Source organism: Salmo salar, chromosome ssa20, assembly GCF_905237065.1.
Source record: "Salmo salar chromosome ssa20, Ssal_v3.1, whole genome shotgun sequence".
NCBI classification, from domain to species: Eukaryota; Metazoa; Chordata; class Actinopteri; order Salmoniformes; family Salmonidae; genus Salmo; species Salmo salar.
This window is the reverse complement of record NC_059461.1, coordinates 52,266,504-52,278,242: the sequence shown is the minus strand read 5'-3', so window position 1 is coordinate 52,278,242 and position 11,739 is coordinate 52,266,504. Positions and strand designations below refer to the sequence as shown.

The 11,739-nt window shown below is 40.9% G+C and overlaps 1 protein-coding gene across 3 annotated transcripts in view; it reads left to right on the top strand.

Moving 5' to 3' along the window:
• The first annotated feature begins 7,794 nt into the window (after positions 1-7,794).
• LOC106580770 (uncharacterized) overlaps positions 7,795-11,739 on the top strand; it is a 76,207-nt gene continuing 72,262 nt past the window's right edge. For all 3 annotated transcript variants that reach the window (XM_014162164.2, XM_014162163.2, XM_014162162.2), the window contains exon 1: positions 7,795-8,345. The gene's annotated coding sequence lies outside the window, so the exon portion shown is untranslated. The remainder of the gene's footprint in view (positions 8,346-11,739) is intronic.

Below are 11,739 nucleotides of genomic sequence, written 5' to 3'. Positions count from 1 at the left end.
CTCTCTCTCTGTTTCTTCATCCCAATGTTCCCATATCTGGTGAGCTGGAGCCAGGATCCCTGCATAGTGAGAGTAGTAATCAAAGCATTGGGTTCTTATTCATCCTCGTATGACATCAGAGGGTGATGTCATCTGCCAAATTAGACACACAGAATGTTCTACCACAGCCCTCTCTTTTCCCCAAAGAGACCCTATAAAGTACACATCTTAATGTTCGTTCTAAGCATACGGAACTGAGACAAAGGAAAGTGATGATGTGAAAAATAGTTTGGAGACACAGTTAAGCCATCTTGATAAACTAATCTGTCTGTCGCTATCTTTCCATCTCTTTGTTTTTCGCTTAGTCTCAAATCTGTTCACTCCTTCTCGATCGCTCTCCCCAATTCCTTCCCCTCCTCCCCCTCTTCCTCTCTTCCCTCTCCCCTGCTCTCTCCAGTCTCACGCTAGAGGATGTGACAGTCTGTGTGGGTTGGAGGCTGTTCATCTCTTCCCCCTAACCTCTACCCCACACCGCCCTCCCTATGACGCTACTAGTTTGACACACCTGTATTTGGAGAGTTTCTCCCATTCTTCTCTGCAGATCCTCTCAAGCTCTGTCAGGTTGGATGGGGAACGTCGCTGCACAGCTATTTTAACATTTTATACATGCGTTTTTCCGGATTTTTTTGTTGTTATTCTGTCTCTCACTGTTCAAATAAACCTACCATTAAAATTATAGACTGATCATTTTTTCGTCAGTGGGCAAACGTACAAAATCAGCAGGGGATCAAATACTTTTTTCCCCCACTGTTGCTGTGAATGCTCATGTCAGAGAGGCTTTCCTTAGATTCTCTTCCTGATCCACACTTTATGGGTGGTCAGTAATCATATGGCTCTGCACAGCTGCCCCTACCAAGAAGACCTCAGGGACTAGATTACAGACAATTAGTACAACTCCACCAGGTCCACTTATTCAACTCTTCCCTTTGTAGACTAATGACCACATCTGTTTGGGGAGTTATTTTTTTACAGTGTGTCAGTGTAGTGTGTCTTGGCCCTGTTGCTAATGTGTAGATTTATCCTCCTTAAGATTTGCATCCCATGTGGGGTGATACCCCCCCCATGGCGCACCTCAACTCCAACATTTTCAGACACCATTTAAGTGTGTGAGGGTCTTGAGGTAGAGGAGAGAGGGGGGTTTAAGGACAGGGGTGCAAACACTGTAACTGCCACCAGCTATGGCAATAGAACACAATTGGCAAAGCACTTCTTATACCCCTGTTGTCATAGCAACGGGTGAAAGGGAGGGCAAAGGGGTCATTTTCCTGAACTTCGGGCTCCTGGGCAACGCACTGCTGGACGGTGAGCATCGTCTTCTAGTCTCAAGCTTCACAGGGCAGGAAGTTGGGGGACTGTTTTCTTGGCCAAAGGCTACGACCATTTCCTGTTGTTGGACTGGTCACTGCATGCTCAGGCCTGGGGTCGATGGCCCCTGTGTCGGTTACCGTGCTCATTGTCAAAATATAGTGTCACCGCTACAGTATGAGCCGCACAAAAGCTGAAACTGGGAAAGCCCATGTGTGCATTACACTCTTAGAAATCAAGGTGGAACCAAAAAAGATTATTGAGAGCGATGCCATAGGGAACCATTTTAGGGTATCTGAAGAGCCATAAATGTGATGGTTCTTTGAAGAACCATACAAAATCCGAAACGAGAAATGTTTCAGCTCTCCAGGACTGGAATTGAATAGTCCTGCTGAAGGGTTTTAAGCCTTATTTGCATGTATCCCAGGGTGCATTTTGAGTGAATTTTAGAGTTAACAGTGCCACGTAATACTGTGTTTGCTAGTAACAGAGACATGTTTGTTGCATTCATTCATTTTCAGTTCTGTGGCTTTCACCAAGTGAGATCCTAAGTGAATAAGGGTGTCATTAAAATGTTATTATTTAAGACGATACAATACATTTTTTCATAAGGCCTTCTTTTGGGGGCCTGGTTTTAGCCTAGCACAGGGACCTGAAACTCATAGTTTACAGGCAACATCAGGCTTGGAAGTCACATTATGCTGGCTCGCAAAATGATGCGTAATTCCTATTCAGCCAAAGTGTGGATATCCAACATTATTCATTTTTATTCACCCGCAACCTGCATTCGAAATGACTGCCAGGGTTGGGAAAAATAACATATGAGACCGTCTTAAATATCTAAACTGGAACAACCATTTCAATAGCGGGTGCAATAAGTCCAGGTAACAGATTGGAATAGTTTAGAACATTTTACAAGACTAATTAGTCCATCAATATACACGCAAAAACATATATATTAAAACCAAAAAATTCTAAAAATCAGCCTGCAATAGTGCATGCTGAGAAATATGATAATGATAGGCTAGCTTTTGGTTCAATTCTGGTTATTAACACCAACACAGCTTCTTTTACAACGCTGCGTTTTGAATCATCATGATGATGTGGCCGTTGACACTTTGCTTCTTGAAAGTGCAATATCTTTAAAACTTGACTGCTGACATGCAAAACATTTTGGGACTGTATCGACAGTGAAGTAATGACAAAAATAACCAAAATATTGTTTTTGAGTGGAGTTTTCCTTATCAGGTAAGAGATCTCCAAGGAACCTTAAGAGCTGACGAAGAACCATTTAAGAAGCTTTATTGTTTTTCAGTGCAGGGAAAGGGGAGGGGTTACTTAAAAAAAAAACATATGGTCAAGTTTTTTCCAAGACCCAGAGTTCTCTCTGAATAAAATGATTACTGCTTGTTCTTATCTGCTCTGGAGATTCTAATGTAAAACATGACACTAATTATTTTACGTGCTTGGTAAGCTAGTTGTTGAAGGACCATGTTCTCCTAGATAGCATTCATTACATCAGAAGATAATGAAAATACTTATCAGCTTTTTAACTTCTATCTTGAGGAAAGAGTTGTTCATAGGGAAATGAATTTGGACACCAGTAATGTTAAGTAACAAGAACATCCACATCTGAATTGTTGCGTCACTTGTTCTTGAAATGACAAACCGCAGAGGACAAAATTACATGGCCGCTTCCACTGACACTGTTCCCCCATACTTCTCAAAATATCGGCCTAACTACAGCCTCTGTCGGAGGCCTGTAATTTCCTCCACTGAAACAGGCCTAGAGCTAGTGACTGGCAGCTGTGTGTGTTCCCTAGCACGTGCTCTGACTCATCCAGGTGACCTTCGCAATCCCTCCTCAGGGATGTTCAGTCGCCATTTTAAAATCCAAAAACCCTTCTAGCAGCTCACTCACCTTATTACTCCAGCCAAACTGCCCCACCTCGGCTGTTGCTACAAGTCTGACGTGATGACTGGTTTCCCACGGCAGGTGTCTGACAGGGTGATTAGTCAAAGGGCCAATCCCTGGCTTCCTAGGGTGAGAGGTGACCTGTGATGGAAAGCGGGTGTGTCTGTGTAAACCACTGGGTACAGTAGTCACCTGAGGGCTGCCACTCAGTCCCTCATCATAGTGCGGATGGAGCTCTGTGCAGTTAAACAGCTACGGGTCAATGCCAATGACCAGGCAAGGGTAATTAAGAGTAACATGAGCCTGCGCTCCTCTGGGCCCGGACAGTGCTAGCTGCTAGCGGTAACAAGGCTCACAGGGCCAGGCAGGGGCTAAAAACCACCGCAGTGTATATGTAGGTCATTGGGATGCGTGTGGCTTTGGCTGGGCCCCGGGCCTAATCTACGGGCTTGCTCCAGTCAAGCACTTTCAGCTGTGGTGGAGATGGAGCGTGTGTTTCTTCCCCTGCACTCTGCGGCTGGTGGTTTAGGTTTAGCAAGGCTGGCTGCAGAGACGCTGGCTATAGTCCTGTGATATTTCAACATAGTGGAATGAATGATATTCTAGCTCCGGGGGCCAGAGATTCCTCTCTTTAATCACCATTCCTGCTGTTCGTTTCGATCCCGCTCTGTGCTTTGAGGTGCATATTAAAAAGCTATATCTAAGACCACATGGACCTGTTCTAGTAGTATTGTTGCATGGTGAAATATGTAGCCTTTCCTCTCCTTCAATGCCTGTCCTGTACAATTCTCCTACCCTCTTTCCTCCTTGATCAACTATTCAGCAGCTTCAGCGCAAGCAGGTCAGTCGTTGAAACAATGCTAAACCATATTACGACTTCTGTTTGGCTTCCCTCCCCTGACCTAGAATGGAATGCAGGATTCTCTGGATAGTTTTGACTATTGGGCTTGAAGGCCTCTACATGTTTAAAGCACCAGTCTCCCATCAGACATCTGCAGACCCCCTCTGGCCCAGCTTCCTGCTAGCTTCCTGTTTCTACCCAAGATGCACTGGAGTGGAGCGTCATGGGATGGCATTATGTTCAGCTATATCTGAACTCCAGAATGTTCTGTGGAATCACTTAGAGTTTTTAGCTGTCTGCTGCAAATTCCGTCTGGTCGTCAGATTCAGACTGGGTTGGATGCGTCAATGTGACCTGCTGGGTCTTCAACAGTAATAGTTTTGGAAACGGTTCCATATGGCTGCAGTGTGTGATTATTATCAATGAAAAAGTATAGGATTATTGGTATTGCAATAGTAAATCAAAGACGGTGTTTGATGACATAACAGATCAAGGAGCATAGAATATGGTCATCATGTGGAACTACAATAGTTTGAGCTGTGCTTATTTTATTGACAAAGCACTGTAATCATTTGACATTCCATGACCCCTAGTATGGGTATCCACTCCAATGTGTTACTGGCTCCTCATTTGAATGGAATGTTAGCAGAGAAAATGGGACTCAAAAATGTCTCATCTGTGGCACCAAAGACTCACATGAACGGAGCAAACATGACATTTCTTTTTATCTTCCCAAAATAAACCTTGCCCATGCAGACTGGTAAACTCCTGGTCAGTCTGATCCTTTTCAAAGCAGGGATGCTGTTTGTTTGTGTTGAAGTCAGATGTGCCTTTGGAATGTCTTACGCTTCCCCTCCTCTACCCTTTCTCCCCACACTCTCATTATGCTTAGTGGGCCTCTGGCCATTGCACGTGTTTGTGTTCAGTTGTGCATGACTGAATGTGCCTGAGTGTCTAAGCGCATACAGTGTACAGTATGACAGTGTGCAAATATGGACCTCTAAAAATGTGGGTCTTTTGTATCACAATGTTTCATTGGAGATCTTTAAAGCATTCCAATGAGCGTTTAGTTCTGTGCATGTGCATACACAACAGCAGTGGCTTGGCTCTGGATACCAAACCACCTTATGTCTCAGAATGCTTGGTTTCTGTACACTTGAGCAAGATCCTTCACCAGCACTATAGAGCAGACCTCAGGTGTGAGAATGAATATTTGTAAACCCCAAAAAATTCTGGGTTGTGCTGCAAAACTGCACGCTATAGGTTGGAAAAAATCATGGCAATTTAGGGATATGAGGCAATTTAAGCAATGTGGGAATTTCAGATGTGTTAAAATTCTCATGTAGAATGAAAAGCTCATATGATTAGCAATACATTTTCATCTTGTTTTTTTTACACAGCTGTTAATTGGTCACTACTCTATTATATAGAAGTAAAGACAAGTACAGTAAAATTACAAAGTAAGTAAATACAAAACAGTGACTGATGTTACTACTGTGTAATTACAGGTAGGCTATAAGAGCAACTTAATGTTAAATGCTCCTATAACGACCGTAGTCAAATGAATTCAATGGAATGAACTATACTATTTCTATAGGCCAAGGCCACACTATCATTTTTACTAGGTGAACCCACAAATGGTTTCCTGACGTGTCCAAGACAACCTTCTGTGTTGTTGGTAATGAAAAACCTGTCCAGATGTCAGAGTACATCAGTTGACTATGGGAACCCCAGGCTATGAGTGAGGACTCACATCGTTTCACCTAGCTTATGTTGCTATGTCTGAACCGTAACTGACTCACACCATATTAGGACGATTTTCCTACTATAGGCTTTTATGTGTTTCAGGGGTAGATTCTCTAAAACGACGTTGGAGGCGGCTTATGGTAGAGAAATGAAATTACATTTTCTGGTAACAGAAATTGTTTGTTGGACAATCATGCAGTCAGTCTACTAATTGCACACTCCCTCAAAACATGTGACATCAGTGGCACTGCACATTTTAGAATGACATTTTATTGTCCACAACACAAAGTGCACCTGTGTAATGATCATGCTGTTTAATCAGCTTCTTGATATTCCATACTTGTCAGGTGGGTGGATTATCTTGGCAAAGGAGAAATGCTCACTAACAGGGATGTAAACAAATTTGTGCTCAAAATTTGAGAGAATATGTGCATATGGAACATTTCTGGGATCTTTTGTTTCAGCTTATGAAACATGGGACCAACACTTTACATGTTGCGTTTATATTTTTATACTTAACGGTCTAATAAATGTATTTCAATTGACTGATTTCCTCATATGAAATGTAACTCAGTAAAATCTTTGAAATTGTTGCATGTTGTGTTTATATTTTTATTCAGTATATATAGTGTTTATTTACAGTCGGGCCTCAACTTACTATTGAGAGTAAAAATAGTCGCTAACAGTCACTCAATTAACAATTTTTTGATTGGTAGTTAGTCTAGCCAGCCTAAACAACATTACTTTCCCTCTTTTCAACGCTTTTCTGTCAACATTTTTTAATAAACTGAATCAGAATTGTTGGTGCAAATGCCAGCTTGCCACACGTTTGCCGGTGGCCCTGCTGTGCTGATCTCTGCAACATGGATAGATAGAAATCACCACATAATGCTACAAATGAAGGAACATATCCTACATGCATGTTCTATTATCTCAACATTTCAAGTTAGTATTTTGAAATTTTGAGTTAGTGTCTAAAAATGTCAACTTAGTATCGCAAATGTTTTGTTAGTATCTTGAAATGTTGAGATAGTGTCTGGAAATGTTGAGTTAGTATCTAAAAAAATGTAGATAGCATCTCAAGATTTTTTAGATAGTATCTTGACATTTTGAGACGGTATTGATCTTTTTTGTTTTCGCGGGCGGAATGGGCTTCCATAGCCAGGAGTTCTTCCAGGACCTGATTAGAAAAAATGACCTGATTAGATAACCATTGTCTATCAGTGTATCAGTGTTCTGTTACTTGTCATGTGTTGTGTTTTATTGTGGACCCCCTGGAAGAGTAGCTGCTGCAAAAGCTAACAGCTATCCAATTAAACAAATAAACATATTATATTATAAATAGCCTATTATATTAAAACATTACATTAGAAAAACGTTTTACAGCTGATTTATTACAATGTCATACACTTCAACTAAGGCCCAGAGTTTTACCTGGTTAGGTTAGCCTACCAGATCAGGAAAATCTCTTGGCCACACCACAGAAAAACAATCCCCCCACACCACCACTCTGGGATGCCACCTCTGAAATCGCCACACAAGGTTACAAATTAAGAAACATATCTGTATGATCTACTGACAAATGTTAACATACTATCTAAACATTTTGACTTGCGTATCTCAACAATTTGAAATAATATCACAAAATTCTGACTTATGTACATGTCTCTCCATTTTTTTGCCGCTGAGTATCTTTCTCCGTTCATACAGGAGTAATAAAGCCCTAGTGCACAAATTTAGTGGGGGATTTTTTTCAATATACATATTTTTATATTAATTATTTGTGTATTGTGATGTATCAGGGGGTGCTGCAGCACCCTCAGCACCCTTAATTCCCGCGGCTATGCACACAGGCCTACTGTTAGACACTATAATACTATTAGTGCATGTTTAATGTAGTACTGGTAATCAGAGACGTTCGCGACGCCTTTTCAAGGAGGAAAGAAAAAGGAAAACCATATACGTGCATGAGTTTTCAGAGGCGGTGGGAAATCGGACTTTTCCTTGGACTCGGAGCACTTTTATCAAGTGCTGGGTGATATATGTTGAGGAGACCTAGAGCTGCATTGATGTGTCACATTTTCCCAGGATTGTCATACAATTGCGAACGCTCGCATGATGTGAAACCGTTACTTTGTGACGATGATCGATCAAGTGAAGCAGTGATTCAAGCCAAAGGGGATGGTTCCTGGCATCAAGCAACAAGCGAGGCTTGTGCCAAGAAGGGGGAAGACCAAGAATTGAAAGCGGGGTTTAATTTCTCGTTTTTTGGAGGTCTTGTCTGCCGAAGACACCAAAATCAAACTATTTTCGTGTTAGGGAAAGGCGTTATCCACCCCAAAGCGTCTGGACTGTGTGATAAATCAACAGCATAATAGAGTGACAAGGTACAGGTTGAGTCAAAGGAGTTTATCGGAGTGCGGTGGGAAGAGGAACACTGATCAAGACAGCATCACAGCAGCATAGGCTTTCATGTCTCCTCTCAACACACCTGTAAAGGTAACTTTATTCTCTCTATAATAATGGATTATTAGATGATAATGCCAAGCGATTTATTTAGTTTCACCTCACTGAATGACAACGTCGCGTGATTAACACCCCTGGACCAACCTATGATAAAAACATGTCTATGTTTTTTGTTTCTCTTTTTTATATACATGTTATTAATAGCTATGTGCATACTCTATCCCCTCAATCGACATACTTTAAGCTATGTAGGCGTATTGTTTCATATTGATAATGGCACGTGTTTGTCTGCCACAAAGTGAATGAGGATAGCCGTTGTATAGTAGATAAGACACAGACAGTACAGTATATGTGTTACTGATCATATAAATGATTTACTGGTGTAATAATAACCAACTTTCTGAGCATGTCAAACAAAACGAATGAATGTGACTGATCATTTGGCGGCCGCGTTGAGTCATTGATAGCATATTCTAATGAGTACGCAGAGACGTGATCAAAAACCCACAGTTGAATCAAAATTGATTTATTTGGCCACAGTAACATTTCTGTAGTTATTCACGATAATCTTCACCACAATTTAAAGTGTTTAATGGAGTATTTCTTTGCCGGTTTTGAAAGCCTGTCCCCGGCCCTCTTGCCAAAACCGCACTGTAGCTTACAGTACTGCATGCATGGGGAATGTCCAAGATCTCACCCAGAGATGCTGAAACAATGTTTTCATTGCAGACTTTTTGGTCTGGTTTCCTGGACATAGATTAAGCCTATAGTCCTGGACTAAAAAGCATGTTCCTTAAAGTCGCTCAGGAGGGCCCTTCTTGCTCTAACAACATGAAGTTCTCTAGCAAATCAACTGGAAAGTAATCTATCCAGAGTGGACAAATAAAACATCTCAGTATCCCTTATGATCTTAATTAAATCCATAAAGATTCTATTAAATTACTAGAAGGGCTGTGTCATAATATAATGGGGCAAAAATGTCAGCCATCTTGTTCAGGGAGAAATCCAAAACCAGTCTCATTGCAAATGAATGGCAGTAGAGGTGTAGGTGATGCATTTCCTGCTTTCATTTATACAGGAAAATAAAAGTAAGGCATGTGATGTATCAGAAATTGTGTGATAGAACTATAGCCAACCTAAAATATTGTCATATAATTATGAATACAGTTTATACAGTTTTTTATACCAATTTTCTGTATAAATAGCCTCTAAAATATATACCATAGCATTGTTGGATACTTATTTCTGCTTGTTAGGGCATTCTAGAGCGTGCATTATTTCCCTATAACAGATGTTATATTAGCATGGTAGAATTCAATGGCTATAGTTCATTCATACTGTACATGTACTATGTTAGAGCTGCTTTTGAAAGCAAAAGTCAAATTTAAAACATTATTGGCATTGTTGAATTCGATTTTCATAATAGTGAGCTAGGACTGATGGTTTGGTTAGCTAAACAATCAAGTCTATGTGTTTGGTTACCAAGCCAACCACTCTAGCTATCTAGTAAACTTGCTAGCTACTTCAGTGGGTGTTGAACACATTTCTACCGGCAAGTGAACAAATGTCTAGTGGCAAATGTGTTAAATTATAGTCATGGCATGAAAGGGATAATCAACTTAGCGCTCTATGCGTTCTCTGGAAAATAATGCAACTCTTTGGAATGTTAGTTCCACTCCGCTAGCAAGTCGTTGAACACACCTTCCACGTCGTTCATTATTTTCCGTAGAGTGCATAGCCCCTCGTTGATTATCCCTTAAATAAACAGACCATAAATGTCTCAAATTTCGATTTAATGGAAAGCTGTGAGTCCTATTATATGATACAATTTCACTACTTGTTACATTTACGACTTGTCTAAGTCCTCAACTGAATTGAGCCAGTGTATGGCTGTGGAGATTGACTGCATTGTTTAAATAGAATGTTGGCATATTGGCAGTTAATTTGAAAAATATATCATTCCTCTACAACTGTCAGTCTAGCTAGCTAACACACATACAGTGCAGAAATGGTATTCACATTCATTGTTTTACACAATATCTTATCGCAGCCCTGGCAAACCATGGTTGACCAACTCCCTGACCAACATGGCAAACCTTTGGACCATCATAAGAAGGTTCATGCCATTCTAGTATTCTAATTCCTAATTCTATGATTGAGTACCCCTCCCCATTCCCTCTCTTGGCCCTTGACAGCATATTGGTCATGGGAGAGATCATGGCAGAAAAAGAGAGTGAGGATTGTATTTGTGTAGTAATAGTTTAATCTGGAACAATCACAGTCATCCCTGGGTATATTTACAGTATATATTTACAGTTGAAGTCGGAAGTTTACATACACCTTAGCCAAATACATTAAAACTTTTCACAATTCCTGACATTTAATCCTAGATAAAATTACCTGTTTTAGGTCAGTTAGGATCACCACTTTATTTTAAGAATCTGAAATGTCAGAATAATAGTAGAGAGAATGATTTATTTCAGCTTTTATTTCTTTCATCACATTCCCAGTGGGTCAGGAGTTTACATACACTCAATTAGTATTTGGTAGCATTGCCTTTAAATTGTTTAATTTGGGTCAAACGTTTCGGGTAGCCTTTCACAACCGTCCCACAATAAATTGGGTGAATGATGGCCCATTCCAGAGCTGGTGTAACTGAGTCAGGTTTGTAGGCCTCCTTGCTCGCACATGCTTTTTCAGTTCTGCCCACAAATATTCTATAGGATTGAGGTCAGGGCTTTGTGATGGTCACTCCAATACCTTGACTGTTGTCCTTAAGCCATATGCCACAACTTTGGAGGTATGCTTGGGGTCATTGTCCATTTGGAAGACCCATTTGCAACCAAGCTTTAACTTCCTTACTGATGTCTTGAGATGTTACTTCAATATATCCACAGAATTTTCCTACCTCATGATGCCATCTAGTTTGTGAAGTGCACCAGTCCCTCCGGCAGCAAAGCACCACCACAACTTGATGCTGCCACCCCCGTGCTTCACGGTTGGGATGGTGTTCTTCGGTTTGCAAGCCTCCCCCTTTTTCCTCCAAACATAACGATGGTCATTATGGCCAAACAGTTCTATTTTTGTTTCATCAGACCAGAGGATATTTCTCCAAAATGTATTATCTTTGTCCCCATATGCAATTGCAAACCGTAGTCTGGCTTTTTTATGGCGGTTTTGGAGCAATGGCTTCTTCCTTGCTGAGCGGCCTTTCAGGTTATGTCGATATAGGACTTGTTTTACTGTTGATATAGATACTTTTGTACTGTTTCCTCCAGAATCTTCACAAGGTCCTTTGCTGTTGTTCTGGGATTGATTTGCACTTTTCGCTCACCAAAGTACGTTCATCTCTAGGAGACAGAACGCGTCTCCTTCCTGAGCGGTATGATGGGTGCATGGTCCCATGGTGTTTATACTTGCATACTAT